At 42.9% G+C, this 22,946-nt stretch overlaps 1 protein-coding gene across 2 annotated transcripts in view; it reads left to right on the plus strand.

Moving 5' to 3' along the window:
* Positions 1–22,946, plus strand: part of EPB41 (erythrocyte membrane protein band 4.1) — a 225,540-nt gene that overhangs the window by 11,230 nt on the left and 191,364 nt on the right. Inside the window, exon 1 of one of the 2 annotated variants that reach the window (XM_033955353.1) lies at positions 12,796–12,817. The exons of the other annotated variant lie outside the window; for it this stretch is intronic. The gene's annotated coding sequence lies outside the window, so the exon portion shown is untranslated. Of the gene's footprint in view, positions 1–12,795; positions 12,818–22,946 lie in introns of those variants that run through there. 2 annotated transcript variants of the gene reach the window in all.

Below are 22,946 nucleotides of genomic sequence, written 5' to 3' on the forward strand. Positions count from 1 at the left end.
ATTTGGTATGCTTCAATTGCTTTGCCCTTTTTGGCCTTTTTGGTTTTTGTGTTTTCTTTTTTCTTGAATGCTGTATAAGAGTACTGGCTGATATTCCTGGCTAGTTCAAGGCATTACTTACCTGTTGTGAAGAAAGTGAGTAAAATGAACCATTTATTCAAACTTCTTGAATGGTGAGACTTTATTGTGTTTTTTTTTTGACTACTAAAAATCCAGTCCTGCAGGGTGACTCCAGGCCGGGTCACACGCAATTATATAATTTAGTGTAGCCATCAGGATTTCTATAAACCCCTATCCTGGGTTGGACTGATGGCCACAACCCCCATTAGAGTCTCCCATTAAAATATTGGGGGGTTCACTTGATTAGGAGTAAAAACTTCTCAGCACTTTGGAACCTGCTGTCGATTATAGCATATTTTAATAATTTGGCTTTTTGAATATTACTGCAATCTTTAGTTTTGTCAGTATTAGATTAGTCAGTATTCTAGACTACTGCAACATACTCTATCTCCCCTGCCCCGCACAAACAGTTCAAAACACAGCGCTAAGGCTTATCTATTCACTGAGGAAGTACGACCACATCATGGCGGCATACCTCGACTCACACTGGCTCCCAATACAAGCAAGAGTACAATTAAATTCTACCGCCTACTTTTTAAAACCATAAATTGAGACAGCCCAGCCTACCTTAACAACCGCCTAATCCAAACTACCTCAACCAGACATAGTGCTCGGGCCACTGCTATTTAATATATTCATAAATGATCTAGAAACAGGAACAAAGAGTGAGATAATAAAATTTGCGGATGACACCAAACTATTTAGTGGAGCTCGGACAAAGGAAGACTGTGAAAAATTGCAAAGGGACTTGGACAAATTGGGAGAATGGGCAGAGAGATGGCAGATGAAGTTCAATGTTGAGAAATGTAAAGTATTGCATGTGGGAATCAGAAACCCGAGACACAGCTATACAATGGGAGGGATGTTATTGAATGAGAGTACCCAAGAAAGGGACTTGGGGGTAATGGTGGACATGACAATGAAGCCGACGGCACAGTGCGCAGCGGCCGCCAAGAGAGCGAATAAAATGCTGGGGATAATCAAGAAGGGTATTACAACAAGAACGAAAGAAGTTATCCTGCCGCTGTACCGGGCAATGGTGCGTCCGCATCTTGAGTACTGCGTCCAGTATTGGTCACCATACCTTAAGAAGGATATGGTGTTACTCGAGAGAGTTCAGAGGAGAGCGACACGACTGATTAAGGGGATGGAAAACCTTTCATACGCTGAGAGATTGGAGAAACTGGGTCTCTTTTCCCTGGAGAAGAGAAGACTTAGAGGGGATATGATAGAGACTTACAAGATCATGAAGGGCATAGAGAGAGTAGAGAGGGACAGATTCTTCAAACTTTCAGAACATAAAAAAACAAGAGGGCATTCGGAAAAGTTGAAAGGGGACAGATTCAAAACAAATGCTAGGAAGTTCTTCTTTACCCAACGTGTGGTGGACACCTGGAATGCGCTTCCAGAAGACGTTATAGGGCAGCGAACGGTACTGGGGTTTAAGAAAGGATTGGACAATTTCCTGCTGGAAAAGGGGATAGAGGGGTATAGATAAAAGATTACTGCACAGGTCCTGGACCTGATGGGCCGCCGCGTGAGCGGACTGCTGGGCGCGATGGACCTTAGGTCTGACCCAGCGGAGGCATTTCTTATGTTCTTATGTTCTTAGGAGAACCCACACACCATTCACGCATCCCCCAATCAGAGACCAAAAAAAAAAACTGTACGATGGCCTTCTAGCCACACAAGCAGCAAAATTGGACCACCAACTCTCCAATTTACTGATAACGACCCAGACTACGTGTCGTTCAGAAAAGAAATAAAAAACCATGCTATTCAAGAAATCCTTGAAGACAAACTAACACCGCAAGACTCTTCCCAATTCTCTGAAACAACTCGGTCTTCTCTTCAATTCCTCTGGAAATGGCCAGACTTAGGGTTAGACTACTGCAACTCGCTCTATAAAGGAGTAACTCTTAAAGAAATCCGTCGACTTCAATTAATTCAAAACACCTCAATTAAGATTATAACGAATAGGAAAAAATTTGATCACGTGATGCCTCTTCTTAAAGAAGCTCATTGGCTTCCAATTGTTCATAGAATCTCCTACAAAATAGCAATATTAACATTCAAAATATTAACAACCAAAGCTCCATCATTTATAGAAAGGTACATTATTCCATATATTCCTACTAGAAGTTTAAGATCTGAAGACAAAAACCTTCTAGTAATTCCATCACTTAGTATAATAAATACAAGACAAGATATGATCTTTGCAGTTACAGCACCCAGAAAATGGAATTCCCTACCATCATTTATTAAAGAAGAAAAATCATTGAGTAAATTTAAAGGACTGTTATAATGCTGGTTGTACTAGGATGCTTTTGAGACCTAATTATTGGAGTCCCTATTGATCCCATTTGATGCTTAAACTCTGTCTTAGGCTCTGAGAATTTAAAAAAAAAAAGTTCTTAATTTTCTACTCTACTTTTATAAATACTTTCAAACTTTCTTGCCCTCCATTTGTATTTTCCTTGTATGTATCCTTTACTATACTTATTGTAATTCTCCCTACTTCCCTTATGTATTGATACGTCAGGTCCGTTTGTGTTGGTTTTAGTTAATAATTAAGACCCTGTTTTAAAATGTAAATCGCTTTGAATTAATGATATTGCGATACATCAAAATTTTAATAAAATTTGAAACTTTTGTAATCTGCCTTGAACCGCAAGATAATGGCGGAATAGAAATCACTATGTAATAATTTTGTTAATGTGTGAAAAAGCAGTTGTTAAGACTTCATATGTTTCAAAATGCTGCAGTACAGCTAATTTTTTTTTTATTATTTGAAGCGATTTGATCACATAATAATGCCTTATTTTTAAATTGCATTGGCTTCCAGTAGAGGCATGGACCATTTTTTTATTTGGTTGTCTTTATTACAAAGCATTGAATGGTTTATTACCCAGTTATTTGATGGAGCATTTCGTTTTTAAAGATTTTGCATTGTCAACTCATTCTTCAACATTTTATTTCCAACAATTAAGGGCTTTATTTATTAAAAATCAAATCAAGAGAGAATGCTTTCTTATCAAGTGGCATCGTGGGGAACTAAATATATATTTCTATTTAACAGTCCACTTCCTGTTTACATCTTAGAAGATTATTAAAAACATATTTGTTTAAATAATTTATGAAACTATAATGTTGAACAATTATTTTTTATATAAATTACCGGTATCTCTCTTTTTATTTTCCTTTGTTTTGTAAATCACTGTGAATGTACAATTCGTTTATTACTGTCATCACCCATTTGTAGACACGGAACCCAAGAAGAACCAAGAGAAGAATTAATATAGGGCTCCTTTTACAGAGCCATGGTAGAGGTTAATACTCCAATGCTCATATCTCTCCGGCCCGCAGTAGAAACCTTTGTAAAAGCCACCGTTAGTCTTTCTGCTATGGCCTTGTCCTCCCTGTGTGCTCTTTTTTTTACCCTTTGATCATCTTATGGTCTTTACCAATTTGTTGACAGGCTTTTAGCTTCAAATGTATCTGAAAAAGTATTTGAGTTTTTGTCTTTATGGCAAGCTTTTTTTTATTTTTCCAAATTTTCTTGTGGCTTGCCTTTGAATGCTTTGCATCTTACTTGCCGACGTATGTTTTTTTCTTAGTTTTTTTTCATTTGGATCCAATTTCCATTTGTATGAATAATAGTCTCCCCTCCCTTTCACATTTTAACCATGCTGACACTTGCTGGGCTTTCCTTTTTCCATTTAAAATGCATGGAATGTATCTGGCCTGGGCTTCCAAGATGGCCCCGTGGATATCATGGTTTATGGTTTATTTTATTTAATATACTGCCCTTTCATGGGGATATTGCAAGGCAGTAGACAAAAAAACCAAGATAATATGGAAGAGGAACTCCATGAAGCTTAGAATAATTTGGTGTGTGGGGAAGAGTGGCGAATAGGCTTGGCTGGGTAGCTTGCACATTATTTTACATAGTGGTGAAAGAATCTGAGTCAGTCAACCTCTGTTATCTATGGGTTTCAGTTTGCGGATAAACGTGGATGGATAACTAAGTTAGAGTGGGGGTTGAACTTATGGGCAGACTGGATGGACTGTTCAGGTCTTTTATCTGCTGTCATTTGCTATGTTAGTGTGTTACTCCCTTAAAACAATTGTGTTGCTGAGTATGCACTGTTTGCTGGCAGTATATCCAGACCTTTTTAAGTTGTGTTTTAAAACCTGCTTATTTACTAAGGAGGGTCACTTAAACTTGCAGAACCAGCTTAGGAGTTCAGGAAATCTGGACTGCAGATGAAGACGCATTCCTGTAGCATGACTGGGCCAGCTGTAGAGTCTAGTTTGTTCTGTCCTGGATATTTTTGTTCTGGTTTCTGGTAGGTGGGTCAGTACATGGACTCTAGTGCACAACTTCTTGGTCCTAACTAGCCAGTCAGGTTTCTGGAATCGCCACAATGAATAGTCACACAAAGTTTTTTTGAATCTACAATATATGCAAATGTATCATGCATATTGAAAATAAGCACTACAGTGAAGCATTTCAGAAACAATCCTGCCCCGAACCAAGCCGACAGTTATAAACACAGAAAACACAGTCGATAACTGCTATATCCTCCTACACCAGGGGTCTCAAAGTCCCTCCTTGAGGGCCGCAATCCAGTCTGGTTTTTAGGATTTCCCCAATGAATATGCATGTGATCCATTTGCATGCACTGCTTTCATTGTATGCTAATAGATCTCATGCATATTCATTGGGGAAATCCTAAAAACCCGACTGGATTGCAGCCTTCAAGGAGGGACTTTGAGATCCCTGTCCTACACTATACCTCAGATTTGTTCCACCCTCCTTCCCATCCCCTGATGCTGAGAGAACACTCAAAAAGCATAATAGTTAAGGCTCCCCCCATCCCCCCCAAAGTGCAAAGTCCAAGTCCGCAAGAGAAATCTCCTCCAGACACGGTCATAGCCATGCCGCTTCCAATGTTGGAGGGCAGTCAGTTGATACATATGTTGCCGTTGTTGTAATTTCTGTACCACTATCTGCCAATGCGGTGACACAGTTTGGCTCCAGTGAGCCGCAATCACAATACGTGCAGCTGCGAGAGCCAATTTACAAAAGCCTGATTCTCCCTGTTCCAAATCAAGCACTTCCTCTCAACCACGCCGCATCTTTGCTAAAAAAAAAAATATGGGAGTATAATACCAACGCATGAGTGCCTTGTACCCATTGGTTGTGTATATCTCCATAAAAAGCTTTTCAATTAAAAAAAATAATAAAAGTATCGTGTGGTGATCCTGAAACCTGACTGGCCAGGTGTGCCCTGGTTACTATTATTTGAGATAACCTCTTTCCTTTTAGGCCCGGATTTTCGAATTGGCTGGCGTCTAAAGTACGGCGCCAGTCCTACTTCGCTTAGACTACGGCGCCGTTTCAAGAATCATGGTCTGCGTCGGAGATAGGCGCTGGAAATGGAGGCCAGGGTTTTACAGGCCTACATTTCCCGCACCTATCTTTGACGTAGAATCGCGCTTAGTGGCGCCGAACGTCAACCCCCACCCATAACCATGCCTCTTTTGATGTTTGACACCGTTAAGCATTTGCATAGATGTGATTCACGTGCCTTTTTTTTTTTTTTTTGGTAGGCAGCTTGTGACGCCAACTTTTTTTTTTTAATTAGTTTTTAATTGGTATTTAATGGCACGGTCAGTTACCAGACTGTTAATGGCCAATTAAAACCCTTAGGTACTGTTAGGGCATCATTTTGAGAATCCGGGCCTTAGTGTAACATAGTAAATGAAGGCAGATAAAGACCTGAACGGTCCATCCAGTTTGAGTAATTATACTCATTAAAAAAATACATGATTAGATTAACTTGTCTCTTCTTTGATATTTCTGGGCCCTAGACTGTAAAGTCTGGTATTGTCCTAGGTTCCAAATGCTGAAGTTTCCGTCCAAGCTCACTCCAGCCTATCCAACCAAACTGTTGTTTGCAGGACATCTACCGTAAAGTCTGGCCAGTAACATCCTCCTGTTCCATATTAGTGGAGTTCCCATTGATGCCCACCGAATCACCATATATGGGACACAGACTGTGCAGGTCTGTCCAATACCGGCCTTAGTTCTTTAATTTACATCCTTCATTTTCTAATTAGAGATCCTCTATTTTTATCCCACACTTTTTTTAAATTCCGTCATCGTTTTCCTCTCCACCACTTCCCTCGGGAGGGCATTCCAGGCATCTACCACCCTCTCTCCGTGAAGAAGAATTTCCTAACATTGCTCCTGAGTCTTCCTCCCCGCAACCTCAAATTATGCCCTCTAGTTTTACCATTTTTTTCTTCTCTGGAAAAGATTTGGTTCTATATTAATACCTTTCAAGTATTTAAACGTCTGTATCGTATCTCCCCTGTCCCTCCTCTCCTTCAGAGGTCTTCCAGTCTCTTCTCATACTTCTTTTGGTTCAAACCTCTTACCATTTTTGTCACCTTCCTCTGGACCGCTTCAAGTGTATTTTTCATTAAGAATATTTCTGCTGGGCCCACAGTGGGAGAAATAAGGTATATTGTTTGTTTTTATGCCATGTTTAAATGCAGCTTATTTATTGAAACCCCCTCTAATAACTTATGGAATAAGCCCCACATAGACCATGAAAGAACAGAGGACTGAAAGTAGCAGTAACAGCAACCCCGATGTAACACCAGAGAACTAAGTGAATCCATCAGTGGGCATCATTAATTAATGTACCTCTACATCCTCAGTGCATTCTGCTATCTATACAATACAGTATATTTTAAAGCTGATCAGTCGAGATCACATTTTCTGTTGGGTCTTGATGTAGGCAATGCGTTCAGACTGAATCATATCACTCAGTGAAGCTACCTGATCCAGCATAAACACACCTCCCCACAGGTGTTAACTAACCTGTCACTTCCCTGCCCACACCTGATCCATCTGGAAGCAAGACAGAAGCTGTTGTATCTCTATGACTGATCTGACCTAGGAAAGAATCTGTTTCTTTTTATTTTATTTCTTTAGGGGGGTCTTTTACTAAGGGGAACTAGCCGATATAATGGGCGCATTAGCATTTAGAATGCGCTAAGTCGGCTAGCGGCCTTAGTAAAAGACTCCCTGAAAAGAGTTCAGCAGAAAAGCCAGCTATATATAGTAAAACCTTAGATTGCAAGTAACTTGGTATGCAGGTGTTTTGCAAGACCTTTTATTAAATTTTAACTTGATATACAAGCAAGGTCTTGCAATACAAGTACACACAGTATTTCCTATGAAACTTTTGGGGTTGTGGAGTTTCCATTATTTCTTATGGGGAAATTCGCTTTGATGTACGAGTGTTTTGGATTACAAACATGTTTTCGGAACAAATTATGCTCGCAAACCAAGGTTTGACTGTATTGTGCATGTGTTTAAAATATGCAGCTGGGTTTTCTGCTGAACGGCGAGATGGCAGATGAAGTTCAACCTTGAGAAATGTAAAGTATTGCATGTGGGAAGCGGAAACCCGAGGTACAACTATACGATGGGAGGGATATTATTGAATGAGAGTACCCAAGAAAGGGACTTGGGGGTAATGGTGGACATGACAATGAAGCCGACGGCACAGTGCGCAGCAGCCGCTAAGAAAGCAAATAGAATGCTAGGCGTAATCAAGAAGGGTATTACAACAAGGACAAAAGAAGTTATCCTGCCATTGTATCGGGCGATGGTGCGCCCGCATCTGGAATACTGCGTCCAATATTGGTCTACGTACCTTAAGAAGGATATGACGTTACTCGAGAGGGTTCAGAGGAGAACGACACGTCTGATAAAAGGTTTGGAAAACATTTCATACGCTGAGAGATTGGAGAAACTGGGTCTCTTTTCCCTGGAGAAGAGGATACTTAGAGGGGATATGATAGAGACTTACAAGATCATGAAGGGCATAGAGAGAGTAGAGAGGGACAGATTCTTCAAACTTTCGAAAAATAAAAGAACAAGAGGACACTTGGAAAAGTTGAAAGGGGACAGATTCAAAACGAATGCTAGGAAGTTCTTCTTTACCCAACGAGTGGTGGATACCTGGAATGCGCTTCCAGAGGGCGTAATAGGGCAGAGTACGGTACTGGGGTTTAACAAAGGATTGGACAATTTCCTGCTGGGAAAGGGGATAGAGGGGTATAGATAGAGGATTACTGCACAGGTCCTGGACCTGTTGGGCCGCCGCGTGAGCGGACTGCTGGGCACGATGGACCTCAGGTCTGACCCAGCGGAGGCATTGCTTATGTTCTTATGTTCTTAAAAGCAATAGACATTTGGTTCTTTCCATCTGGTACTGAATATCCAGGGCTAATTCTGTGTTTTTGCTGCAGGGCTCGATATTAACCAGAAGGTGTCACCAAGATTATAGATTTTCCACAAGTGGTATAACCATCAGGGCCCAGCACATTGTTTTTTTTAAGCATAAGAAACATAAAAAAAGAAGCTATTTTGAGTCCAACCAAGATCCACCATTCCCCATTGCGTGGGCTCCCCCCCCCCAACTCTTCTCCGCTGCTTGAGCACTTCCTGCCCCTTCCATCCCCTCCCCCGTGTACATCTTGAAATGTTTGCCGGTGCGCGCAGCATCTTTCACCCATTGCTCATGCCGGCATTGGCTCCCTTCTGATGTCACGTCCTGGTTCCGCGAGCAGGAAGTGATATCAGAAGGGGCAGCAAGTAGAAGATGCCACTCGAACTGATGAATCTTTAAAGACGTATGCGGGGGGGGGGGGGGGAGAAGGAGAGAGGTGCTGGCACCGCAGCTCCCCGCGAAGTGTTCGAGGCTTGTGCGGTTAAGGCAGAGCTTACAGAAATGGGGCAGTGAGAGCGACATAACGCACGGGGACAGGACGGGGAAATTGAGTTTCTGCAGAGAATGACATGGGTTTCTATAGAGCAGGGGTGTCAAAGTCCCTCCTCGAGGGCCATAATCCAGTCGGGTTTTCAGGATTTCCCCAATGAATATGCATTGAAAGCAGTGCATGCACATAGATCTCATTCATATTCATTGGGGAAATCCTGAAAACCCGACTGGATTCCGGCCCTCGAGGACCGACTTTGACACCTGTGCTATAGAGAATGACACAGGGACAAAATTTGTCCCCGTGTCATTCTCTACTGCAAAGCAAGCAGCAGCAAAACATTATATGCAAAGAAACCTGTCCAATAGTAGATGCACACAAGGTTATTACTAAGGGGTGATTGAATAAAGATAAACTTGCATGGCCTCGAGTAAACAAAATATTTTGTTTTGCCATTAACAGCGGAACCTGGAGTGGCCTGTGTCTCCAAAGCATCACATCCTCCCCCTCCTAACATACCTCTAGCTATTCCCAAAGTGACACTCAAACCTTTTTGCGACGGCTTTTTTACAGTTAGTGAACCTTGACGTCGCTTAAACTTTGCTGCTACTCTACAATTTTTTGTGACTTTTTTTTGTTTTCCTTTTTTACCATGGACCCCTGACGAAGGTTTGTCCGAAACATGGACCGTGTCGGGTCCCTTGATTGGTAAAAGGGTTTGCATATAATTATTTTGTCACAATAAATTTTGCCTACGTCTTCTACAGATCTGCAGTTTTGTTTTGTTTGCTTTTGGTTGGTTGTTCACTGCAGTTTTAGGTTGGGACCTCCCTTCTTTCCTTGTTGTGTTGCATTTAACATATCAAAACACATATTAACAAACAGTATTAAATAACACATTATCAATTGCACAAACACAATGGTATCACCATTGTGACCTTGAACCCGAGCTACCGAGACAGATGTAAATGGCCCCCGACCCCGCCATCTAAGCAAGGGTCCGAGGGGTGGCATATCCCCATATGCCCCATTGTCCAGGGTCATCCGACCCACCAGGCACGGCTCCCAGCCGGCCCACTACTCATCCCTTGATGAGCCCAGTAGCTCTGGATACCGCCCCCCCCCCGAGCTTCGCACACCCATCCCCAACCTATTGGGTGGGAAAGTTGCCTAGGAGGACTGGAACCGTTAGTGTCCTCTGAGATCCCCCCTTTTAAACCCACTACCCATAATTCCGTCTTGCCGTGGCCTTACCCAATCGGAGGTCTATCCCTCGGCAGGAAAGACCTCCCCTACAGCGGCCTTGCCGCCCTTCCCCTACTAACCCCCTCCCCCCTTCCCCTACCCGACGGGCGACCCCCGTGGGCCTCCCAGCTCCGCGTTAATATCGCCCGTCGAGACTAGCTCTCGGGCTATGTATTCTTTAGAGCCATAAACAAATTGTGAAGCATAAGTAGCTTACCAGGGCTACAGGCAGTTAACGTGTACATGCTCAAAGTCACAGCATTGTCAGCAGAAAGAATAGGATTTGAACATGTGGATTTCCTTAATGCTCTGGTTCAGTCTTATTGTTCAAAATTCCAGTAAATATAAGTCTGCTTTTAGTTCTTAATTATTTACTCTGTCCTCTATATAGAGAGCAAGAATTCAGGCTGGTATAGACTGAGCCAGAAACCCTGAAACCCTAGACAAAGCTCTGCCAAAACACAGAGCTGGATGGATGCCTTGCAGACTTCTGGAATTCTCTTGGCAGACAGGCAACAGGAAAATCCTACCTGGTGCACCCGTCCCTAGCCAGGCAGTTACGAGGGGGTGCTGAGAAGTTCTCGGCCCAAACGAGAAGAGAATGACGCAGATACGGCTCAATCAGTGATCTGAAACAATAGTTTGTTGGGGTTTTTTTTTTTTTTGTAAATCTTTATTAGTTTTCAATTATTAACAGTGCAATACGGTGAATTTAAACCTAAACGAATCAAACAAAAGCACTTTAAATATACAAATATTTCAACAACAAACATTTTCACCCCTGGCCCCCTTAACTAATGAATATAAAACCACATATATAATTTCAATAAAATAGATATAATGAATAATAATTATAATGTTTTCCCATCTCCCTCCCTCCCAACCTGGATGTGTAAAGAGTTCAGATAAAAAATAAAGGTACATGACAGCTATTTTGACTCAATAAATGATGCCAGTGGGCTCTACACCCTTTCAAATGTACTATTATATCCTCAAATTTCAGCATTCATTCTTTCATATTTGTAGCTAGAACATAAGTTTTCCCACCAGAAAGTATAATGAAGTCGATCATAACTCTTCCCGTTGCGTGTTATCATCTGGATGGCTACTCCCGTCATTATTAAGAAAAACCGGCTTTTATAGCGATCCAAAGAAGGTTTAACATGTAATAAGAGTACCACAAATTATGGCTTCATAAGTCAGTGGTATCGATGACCCAAGTACTACATTAATTTGGCCCTATATCGACTTCCAAAAATTAAGCATCAATGGACAATAGACCATCAGATGATCCAAAGTTCCTATATTAGCACGACAATGCCAGCATCTATTAGATTTAGAACTGTCTAACTTTTGCAAACGAACTAGAACAATGTTAAAAACAGAATTCTTAATGAAATGACACGCTTTTAAGCTACAGTAGCACAATAATGCTCAGAATTTAAGAAGTCGGATGGTTGGGTTGAGAACTTTTCAGCGCCCCCCCCTCCCCCCCCCTCCCTCATATTGATCAGGCTGGGTGCTACCGATCGCTGCTCTCTGCTTGCTGTTTCAGGACATAAGCAAGACGTGCAGTTCTGCCTCCCAATGTGGGAACAGTCAGAGGCTGCCTGCCTGGGACGAGATTTTATTCCGATGCCGAGAAAAAGCTTATTGTCAGTATTTCGGCTGTGCGTGATCTTTAGCTTTGCAGCGCTTGGCATAGTGTTTGCGTGGGCAGACTTGTGGTTTTTTTTTTTGGGGGGGGGGAGGGGTAAGGTTTCCATTCCATCATGCAGCCTTCTCATCTTGAGTTTGGGAGAGATGAACAGTGTGAGAGAATTTACCCTACCACAGGGATTCTCAACTCAGCCTTGGGACACACCCAGCCAGCCAATCAGCTTTTCAGGATACTCTCGATGAATATGCATGAGATAGGTCTGCCTAAATGTAGGCACACCTATCTCATTGCATATTTATTGTGGATATCCTGAAAACCTGACCTGGCTCCGGCTCTCGAGGACCGGAATTGCCTACCCCTGGCATATTTGATGTTTTTCAGTACCTCTGTTCAGTTTCTTAGAGCTGGCACTTCAAGGATAAGTTTGTAAATCAGTTATCTGGAAAGTATGCTGGGGGGGGGGGGGGGGGTCCAGAGTCCATGTATGTTAGAGCAGGGATCTCAAAGTCCCTCCTTGAGGGCCGCAATCCAGTCGGGTTTTTAGGATTTCCCCATGAGATCTATGTGCATGCACTGCTTTCAATGCATGTTCATTGGGGAAATCCTGAAAACCCGACTGGATTGCGGCCCTCAAGGAGGGACTTTGAGATCCCTGTGTTAGAGGGAAAGGTGTTCCAGTACAACCACCCCACAGGGGCCTTGTACAACTAGTGCACAGGGGCCTTGGTACCTTGACCTGTTTTAAAGAGAGACTCTGCACGTTGCCATTTTTACAAATTAGGTATCTGGTACCCTAGGACTTTGCAGGTTGCTTGGAAATTTTCCCCTTTAAGGGAAATTAGTTACAGCATTGCTGCCAGGTTTCCTGTTCTGAAGGCTGCAGGTCACATTAATTTTGGTTTTCCTTTTTCTTTTCCATGTGTTCACCTCATGATGGCCTGGGGGGCCATCTTCCTGGTCCACTCCTGCCTGGTGTTTCATCTCTTGGTAAGTACCTGGTTGAATATACTTCTTCTGTAAAGGGTGAAACAGCCTGTTTTTCTAGTTGTCTCTTTCACATCCGTTCAAATGGAAAATCAATGTACAAATAGGTTTTGTTGAGTGATACAGATTATGTTACTGGACTACATATTGTGAATCTGTTTAACATAGGAAATGTTATAATAATAATAATAACAGCTTATATACCGCAATACCGGTTTACAAAGATTAAGCAAAGGTACAAATTGAATTGACTTTAAGAGGGGAGGAAGAAAGAGGGTTAATAGGACAGGAAATCCATTTTTGAGGAGAGAGTGATCAATAGAACAAGTTAATCGCTATAGAGGGGAGAGAGAAGAGAGGATCAGTTGTCTGGATACTTTAGGAACAGGTGTGTTTTCAGACGTTTCCTAAATTCCTCATAAGTAGTGGGCGAAAGCAATTGTTCTAGGTCTTTACCCCATGATGCTGCTTGGTGCGAGAGAAGATGTTCATGGTGTTTTTTCAGTTTACAACCTCTCACTGGGGGGGAAACGAAGTTGGAATGTGAGCTTCTCTTGTGTCTGTTGGCTGAGAAGACGAAAAGGTCCGTTATATATTTAGGGGCAAGTCCGTGTAGTGCTTTGAAGCAAAAGCAGGCAAATTTAAACTTTACGCGCGCCTCCATTGGTTATGAACACATTTTTAAAAAAAATATATTATTTCATTATATGCTAATAGATCTCATGGGTACTCATTGGGGAAATCCTGAAAACCCAACTGGATTGCAGCCCTCGAGGAGGGACTTTGACACCCCTGCCTTTGAGGAAAGGCTAAAGTGGTTAGGAGCCTTCAGCTTGGAGAAGAGATGGCTCAGGGGTGAAATGATAGAGGTCTATAAAATTCCGAGTGGAGGATAAAGGGTAGATGTTGAATCACTTGTCTACTCTTTCCAAAAATACTAGGACTAGGGGGCACGCAATGAAGCGACTAAGTAGGAGATTTAAAACACACCGGAGAAAATATTTCTTCACACAACGTGCAATTGAACTCTGAAACGAGCTTAACGGGGTTTAAAAAGGTATGGATAATTTCCTAAAGAAGTCCATAGGCCATTATTGAGATGGCTTGGGAAAATCCATTGCTTATTCCTAAGATAAGCAGCATCAAATCTGTTTTGCTACTTGGGATCTGGGTTGACCACTGTTGGAAATGGGATACTGGGCTTGATGGACCTTTGGTCTGTCCCAGTATGGCAATTTGTATGTTCTTATCAACAGTGGAGGACAAGTGTTTTGGGTAAAGTGTATGCCTGGAACGATGGATTCTCAAGTTTTAGCACATTTAATGCAAACTAAGGCAAAGAGAATACAGCACAGATTAGGGAGAATGGATGCATTTTTGGGGTGGGGGGAGTGTGTTTTTAAAGAAGAGTATCTTAATTAATTTTAGCTGTAATAGGGTATTATGCATTAGAAATGTTAATTTTCTTTTTGATTTTCCATTGTTTCTTTTTCTTTCCTATTTTTAATGGAGTTCTTTTCACAGATTTGATTGTGTTATGTTGTAAACTGCTTTGATCTTTTTGGGGCTGTATATGCGTCATATAAAGATTTTAATAAACATAAAGGATCCCACAATAGCAGCAAGGAAGGGTTAATGACTGAACGGATTGGCTTTCATCCCTGTGATGTGCCAGCAGATGCTTTGTAGAGTAAGAGCGACTCAATGCGTTATGAAAGATTTAGCAGGAGACTGGTTTTCCCGCACATCTTCATTTCCTGACTGGTGCCTCTGCCCTTACAATGTAGGCAGAGACGTCGGCATGGCTGCCATTTCTTTGCTTTCAGTGTAAGGGTTTTGTTAATTACACTTTGCTGGCTCGTCCCGTGAAGGATGTCCTGCTGTCTAGATTAAGATGTCAAGTCAAGGCAGGCTGATTAAAGGCATGTGCAAGGTTTCTTACTGCCTAAATAACATCTCGCCCTGCTCAAAAGCTCCAGGGTCTCGACTCTGAAAGAGTTTCTCTTTATAACCAGTACAAAATATTCTGCTTTGCTAGGATCTTCCTGGTGTTTTTAATACTTTATATGTTTGGAAACAAAACAGAGAAACTTCTGCAACCCAGCATATAGAAGAGTGACTTGATATGGAGAGTCAAGAATAACAGAAAATGAGCAGAATTGACAAAATTTCAAATGTACATGACCTTTTAAAGGAGAGGTTTCCTGCTGTGTAACAGGGCAAGCTTCCCATCCAGCTCAATGAAAAGGCCTTCCTGACTGGATGCTTGCTCAAAGCAAAAAAATATATATATTTTTTAGATAACCTAGTTTAAAAAATATATATCCCAGGGCTAAAGAGCTGGAGAAAATAATCCCTAGGTGGTTATCTTTGTGGTTCATTTAATGCATGCCAGATGTATGTATGTGTTGTACAGCAGATGTAAATGAGGCCTGATCTCAACCCGAGTTGCAGTTGAACTGGAGGCTCAAAGAAATGCACACACTTTGGTGTCAGGTCAAAAGCGTGCCGGGACAAAGGCGTGCGCAGACAATTGAGCGCAGCGCAGAGGTGCGCGCCGCAGAAAATTACAGTTTTCACGGCTCCGACGGGCCCACTTTACTTAATAGAGATCGCGCCGCGTTGTGGGGGGCGTGGGGGGTTGTAACCCCCCACATTTTACCGAAAACTTCACTTTTTCCCTGTTTTTAGGGAAAAAGTTAAGTTTACAGTAAAAAGTAGAGGGTTACAACTCCCCAAACCCCCCACAACGCCGGCGCGATCTCTATTAAGTAAACTGGGGGGGGGCTCCCCAACAAAACCCCCCCGTCGGAGCCCCTAAAAACTGTAATTTTCTTCGGCGTGCGCCTCCGTCTTGCGCTCAGTTGTCGGCGCGCGCCTTTGTCTTTCGCCGGGTTGTCTATGAACCCACACTCTCATTCCTTGAGTTTGTGTGGCAGTATAAATCTATTCTTTTGCCATGGCGGCAGCTGCTTTCAGAGACCGCTGCCGTAGTTGACCCCCCTCCACCCCCCAGTAATCTTGCTAATAGCTGGGCAAGCCATGAAAGGATTTTCAACCTAATGAAATAAACTAGTAACAAGTGCTGAGAATGTATTGGCTGGAGAAAAAAAAAAAAGATCTTTGTATTTATTTTTGAATTACAAGGCTCTTTAATTCTTTGCCATTCAGTGTGGCATGGGGTCTCTAAATTGGTTCCTGTCTCAGAGAGCTCACTGTGGCACATTGAAAGTACCTACAATGTTGACAACAGGCTTTCCGTCTTGGGTACTTAACTTTAGTAAACACAGCTGAAAAGTTTTCAAACTTGTTTTGATAAAAGGTTGTTATTTTTCAGCTGCCTTAAGAACATAAGAATAGCCTTACTGGATCAGACCAATGGTCCATCCTGTCTTCACAGAGACCAATCCAAGTCACAAGTACCTGGCAAAAACCCAATTAGTAGCAAAATTCCATGTTACCGATCCAGGGCAAGGAGTGGCTAAGTCCATAGTCCGTCTCAACGGCAGACTATGGACTTTTTCCTCTAGGAACTTATCCAAAACTTTTTTGAAAACTAGCTCTTACCACATACTCTGACAACACTTTCCAGAGCTTAACTATTCTCTGAATGAAAAAATGTGGCTCGATAGTCGACAAGCAAACACACATTTCATCATCCGCCATCTGCAATGGTTTTCTTTGCTTCGATTTTATTTCTGTCAGAGGGAAATACTCGTAAAACCAATAGGACAGAATTTTTTTTTCACTCAGAGAATAGTTAAGATCTGGAATGCGTTGCCAGAGGATGTGGTCATAGCGGATAGCGTAGCTGGTTTTAAGAAAGGTTTGGACAAGTTCCTGGAGGAAAAGTCCATAATCCGTTATTGAGAAAGACATGGGGGAAGCCACTGCTTGCCTTCTATTGGTAGCATGGAATATTGCTACTCCTTGGGTTTTGGCCAGGTACTAGTGACCTGGATTGGCCACCGTGAGAACGGTCTACTGGCCTTGATGAACCATTACTCTGACCCAGTAAGGCTATTCTTATGCTCTTAAGTTCACAAAGATAAGACAATCCAAATGGTAACAAAGCCTTGATTGATTTGTTGCTCAAGTTAGGATATCTACTGAATAAAAAATAAAATTATTTGCCATTAGTTTTCAAGGACCAATCATGTCAAAGAATGATGCTTGCCTGGGTGGTTGCATATCCTCTATTCTAGTGTAGAGTTGTGAAGGGAATTTTTTAAAAAAGAAAGTAAAATTCTGGAATCTCTCATGGCACACCCGGGATCGCTTCGGGGCGTACCACTGTACTGTGGCACACAGTTTGAGAGACACTGGACTAAGCACTTAACCTGAAGTGGTAGGCGTCTGCAAATTAAGTACAATTTGCATCAATGACAAGGTACTAATTGTCATTGCACTGATTAAATCTATTAAACAACTCAGACGCCTACATCGGGCATGCCGATATAAGAAATTAACTTTAGGTGGACTGTTTAAAATTTGCCTCTTTGGTTTTGGCACTTTTTCTGCTGACATTTTCTTTTAGTAGATTTTCATGATCTCTCTGTGAGCAGAATTGCCATGTCAACCTGCCACTGCTACATCGAACAGGGACGGTATCTGGTGTAATATTGCACTGATATGCAGACATGGACTTAGGACCACCGCCAGACATAATGGTGCCTGGGGAAAGGCGAGAGGGGGTTTCAAAAGTACACCGAATGCTTTTTTGACCCAGTTACAAATTGTTATTGATTTTTATTATCTACTGGGGCTGGATGACTAGCTAAGTCAGCCATTTTAGGGTTTACACAGATGTTACATACATAAGAATGGATTATATGTCATGCCTTTTTTTTTTTTTAACTGAGTGTACTTGTGATTGTATCTGAGTACAGTTGAGTAATAGGTCCTCCACCCCCATTCTCCCCTGACACCATCCCTGAACTGCTAAAAGTCATAAATATGAATTATAGACCAAAGCTGACATCATTCAAATGAATCATAGGTCTTCCCCCCCACCTCTGTGAGCTTCAAAATGATTGCAAAGGCTAATCAGACATTATATCTTTGCACTGCAGTCTCTTTTCAGTGAGCGACGCTGAACTGAGACAGTCCTAAAGATGAGCCTCTCTTAGGAGCAAAGGAAATAGCTGCCTTGTTAGAATACAGTGGGATTTCTTTCTGGTGTAAATTGGTACATACAAGGTGGGGAGAAAAATCATTAGCATCTATTTTAGCTGAACTCTTCAGATTTAAAGGAGGGTATTTTAATCCTGTAAACAGGAAGAAAGGCTTATCAGATCATAGTAAATGTCTGAGCGCAGATGCAGCAAGTCTCACGGTAGGGCCGCAGATCTACTATGAAAGTACTGCGGAGGAAATGCTGTGCACAGGTGGGCAGGGGCCTCCCAGTTTCTGTTCAGGCCTACCCAGCAGTAGCGTACAAAATCACTGTACGAGAGGTGTTCAATAATTTACCTACCTGAGACTGAAAGAAAGTCGCAAGCGTGTCGAAACAAGTCTGTGTTATGTTGTGACATATGTCAAGATTACTCATGCACTGTTGTAATTCAGAGCAAATCTAACATTCCAAGAGACAGGATATCAGGAGAGTCCTTGTGCGAATCAAGCAAGAAACTGCTAGATTTGGAGAACCGTTTAGCGATAAAATTTCTCGCAAAAGAAGGGAAAAAGCTGAAGGAGATCCATGAAACTGCAGTTTATGGTGAGTCCCATCATCCTGCAAAGTAAAGTTTTGGAGCAAGCAGCTTAAGTGGGGTAGAGACTTGAGTCAATTGAAGATGACCCTCACACAGGACAGTCTGTGGAAGCAACTTCCGCAGAAATGTGCGCGAAAGATGAGGATTTAATTTTGTCAGACAGACGAATTAAGGTTTCCCGAATAGCTGAAGAAATGGGCATCTCGACAGGTACAGTTTGGAAAATAATTCATGAAAAGTTGGGCACATCCGAGGTTAGTGCAAGATGGGTCCTAAGAATGCGGATGCCATGTCAGATGGCCACAAGGCTCCAGTGTTGTCAGGAGAACGTGGAGATGCTCGGTGAAGACCAAGTGAATTTTTTTTTCATCGTTTGGTGACTGGAGATGAGAATTGAGTCTATCACAGAGACCCTGAGTCCAAAATGGAGTTAATGCAGTGCAAGCACCCCAAAAAAGTTTCAAGACAGAAAAATCTGCAGGCAAAATCATGGTAACTGTCTTCTGGGATGATGAAGGATTTTTGCTTCTGGAGCTCATGCCACACAAGATAACCATAACTGGGGAGAATTATGCCAACACAATGATCGCTTTGCAGGGAGTCAAATCAAGGAGAAAAGATTAGGAAAACTCACAGCAGGTGTGCTGTTTCTTCATGACAATTCACTGATGCACATGTCACGACAATCACAGGCTGCCATCCCAGACTGTGGATTTCAGCAGCTGAACCATCCATCCTGCAGACCTGACTGGCCTCCCTTCTGTTCTGAGTTTTGAAGAAATCTCTCCATGGACAGCAGTTTTCAAGGGATGAAAACATCAAGGACGCTGTGACATCCTGGTCTGAAGGTCAAATAGAAGAATTCCTTTCAAAGGGGATGAAGTCATTGCAGTAAAAGTGGATGAAGTGTATGGAACTATTACGGGACTATATTGAAAAATTAAAAAAAAAAATTTTTTTAACTTGAGGTAGATAAATGATTTAATGCCCCTCATACCTGGTGGGGATTCCAAAGCCCCACCAGCTGAAGGATCTTCTCTGGAGTCCCCCCTCCCCCTGAACAGTCTCTATACTGACACTGACAGCTCTCATGTATGATCAGCTCATGCACATGAACTGAGCATGCTTGGTGGGCCGTCAGAATTGGCAACTGGACACGTGTCACCATCGGCCCTGGGTTTATGACCGTTTGAGGGGAGCTCCAGAGAGGACTCTTCAGCTGGCAAGACTTAAGGATCCTCACTGGCCAAGGTTGGGGTTTTTGGGGTTTTTTTCACTTCGGGCAGAGGTATATAATGGGTGGAGAGAAAATGTGAGGGTCTTCCACTGATTCAACCTTCTGGCGCACTCAGAAATTGAGTGCTGGCTATATTACTGATTCGGTGAGTGTGCAAATTACTGCCGTATTAAAATGGAGGCAATACCCTTGTGAGCGGTGACTGACTTACACACTGAAAGGACGAGTGACATTTACAAAAACCTCCCAAACCTTCTTCCCTCCCTGTCCCTCTACCCAAATTAAAAGGTTTCCCTGGTAGTCCCCTGAGGTCTTTGGGGTGCATGACATGGGAGGGGGATCAATATGTGTGAATATGTTTGCACCGGTCCCCTTTAAGAATACTCTCTAGACTAGCATTGAGCCACATGTTTCTGATTTTCTGTCAGTGCAGGCTGCATGCTATGCATCTCATTATTTAGCCACATTACCTTCTTACTCTAATGTTACAGTTTTGCCATTTTACAGATGTTGAAGCAAATATATTACACAGAAACATAGAAAATAATAGTAGATAAAGGCCATATGATTTTCCCCAGTCTTTTCATCCATATTCTCAATTATTAAGAACATAATAATTGCCGCTGCTAGGTCAGATCAGTGGTCCATCGTGTCCAGCAGTCCGCTCACACGGTGGCCCCCCAGGAAAAAACTCAGTGCTCTAAATGAGTCCAGCCTTATCTGCATAGGTTCCAGTTTAGCAGGAACTTGTCCAATTTTGCCTTGAATCCCTGGAGGGTGTTTCCCCCTATTACAGACTCCGGAAGAGTGTTCCAGTTTTCCACCACTCTCTAGGTGAAGTATAATTTCCTTACGTTTGTACGGAATCTATCCTCTTTTAACTTTAGAAAGTGCCCTCTCGTGCTCCCTACCTTGGAGAGGGTAAACAATCTGTCTTTATCTGCTAAGTCTGTTCCCTTCAGTATTTTGAATGTTTCAATCATGTCCCCTCTCAGTCTTTTCAAGGGAGAAGAGGCCCAATTTCTCCAATCTCTCACTGTACAGCAACTCCTCCAGCCCCTTAACCATTTTAGTCGCTCTTCTCTGGACCCTTTCGAGTAGTACCATGTCCTTCTTCATGTATGGCGACCAGTGCGGGACGCAGTACTCCAGGTGAGGGCGCACCATGGCCCGGTACAACAGCATGATAACCTTCTACAATCTGTTCATGATCCCCTTCTTTATCATTCCTAGCATTCTGTTCACCCTTTTCGCCCCCCCTCCCCCGCCCCGCGCATTGCACGGACAGCTTCATCGACTTGTCGATCAGAACTCCCAAGTCTCTTTCCTGGGAGGTCTCTCCAAGTACCGCTCCGGACATCCTCTCACTAAAATAGGGATTCTCAAAATCCATTCCTTGAGGCCTCCAACCCAGCCTGGTTTTCAGGAGTTTCACAATGAATATGTATGAGATCTGTTTGCACAATCTCTAGTTATGACTGAGACCACAGACCATTTTAGTAGCCACACTCCAGACCAGTGGTTCCCAACGGTGGCACTGAGAAGTCTAAGGGGGCATTTTGTGTCCAAGTCATATTGAGGGGCCATTGAGGACCAGCCACCGCCCCCCCCCCCCCGAGCAATTTATGAATTCAATGGCCACTGATGGCAGCACTGTCGTCTTGTTTTGATTCTTCAAGTTTTTGCTGCCACAGCAACGTTCTCACCAAGTCCCACGTGACTGCCCCAAAGCTTCTCCTCTGACGCAAGGCATCTAGGCAGAAACAGGAAGTGCATCACAGGAGAAGCTGTAGGGCAGTTGCGCGGGACTTGGTGAGAACGTTGCCGCGTCCGGACACCTCAGAAAGAGAAAACTATGAAGAGCGCCTGCGAAGTGAGGGGAAGGGAGGAAGGTGGCCCGATGAGGGGAAGAGGTTGAGTGGCGCTGAACGGAAGTGGAGGGAGAGGGGGGAAGGGGAACAGATGCTGAAGGGAAGTGAGGAGGGGAGAGAGAGGGAAGCAGACGCTGAAGGGAAGTGGAGAGAGAGGAAGAAGCAGACACTTGATGGCAGTTTCATCACATCAAGCTCAGCTCTCTCACTAATATTATATTCATTTTTTAAATAACTTTTTAAAATCATACCTTGAGCAATATCTCAATATTGTTATTATATTCTAATAAAATAATTTAAAAAATTTGTCCTTGTTTTTCAATATATAGTATGTACAATTTAGGGCTCCTTTTACTAAGGTGTGCTAGCGGTTTTAGCGCACGAATGAAATTACCGCACGCTACACCGTGCGGTATGCTTCTCGGATAACGCCAACTCAATGCTAGGTCTAGTGCACGGGGCAATTTAGCATGTGCTATTCCGCGCGTTAAGGCCCTAATGCACCTTTGTAAAAAGAGCCCATAGTTTACCCAAGGGGGCGCTATCGATCATTCACTGAAAAAGTGGGCTCTGATTCAAAAAATGTTGAGAACCTCTGCTCTAGTCTAGACTAGAGGTCTGCACGCGAATGGGGATCGCGGGAATCCCGCAGGACCCGCGGAAATCCCCCCCTAACCCACGGGACTCCCACGGGGACCCCCCTCTAGCCAACGGGACTCCCACAGGGATGGAAGGCTTTGGAAGCAGGGTTCGTCCATATAATATAATGGACATGTCAGCCTTAGTAAAAGAGGGGGGTTTATAAGTTAATTACCTGAACAGAAAACAAAAAAAGGGTTCCACCAAAGAGATTCTACAAGGAAAACAGCAGCGCAAACACAAAAGAAACTGTGGAATTGATGATCCTGTCAGAAGTAATTGCTGCTTTTTATGGGGACGGGCGGGGATGGAGGCAATTCCTTGCGGGGACGGGTGGGGACGGAGAGGATCCTGGCGGGGATGGGTGGGGACGGAGAGGATCCTGACGGGGACGGGTGGGATTTCTGTCCCCGTGCAACTCTCTAGTCTAGACTGACTCCATCCTGTTTAAACTGTATCTTCACTCTAGATCTCAGTTGAGAAGGGTAAATAAATTTGAAATGAATGAATACATGGTTAAAAAGGGAATAAAGACCCAAGGGTCTTCCAGTCATGGATTAGAGTGCTAGACTGGAATGTACTGGAATGTGAAGGCGGCAATGTTTGATAAAGGGAAGTTTTGGTTACTTAAGTAGAGTATCTTCAAAGAGAATGAGACTTCTAAATATTTA

The sequence above is a fragment of the Geotrypetes seraphini genome, chromosome 8, assembly GCF_902459505.1.
Source record: "Geotrypetes seraphini chromosome 8, aGeoSer1.1, whole genome shotgun sequence".
NCBI classification, from domain to species: Eukaryota; Metazoa; Chordata; class Amphibia; order Gymnophiona; family Dermophiidae; genus Geotrypetes; species Geotrypetes seraphini.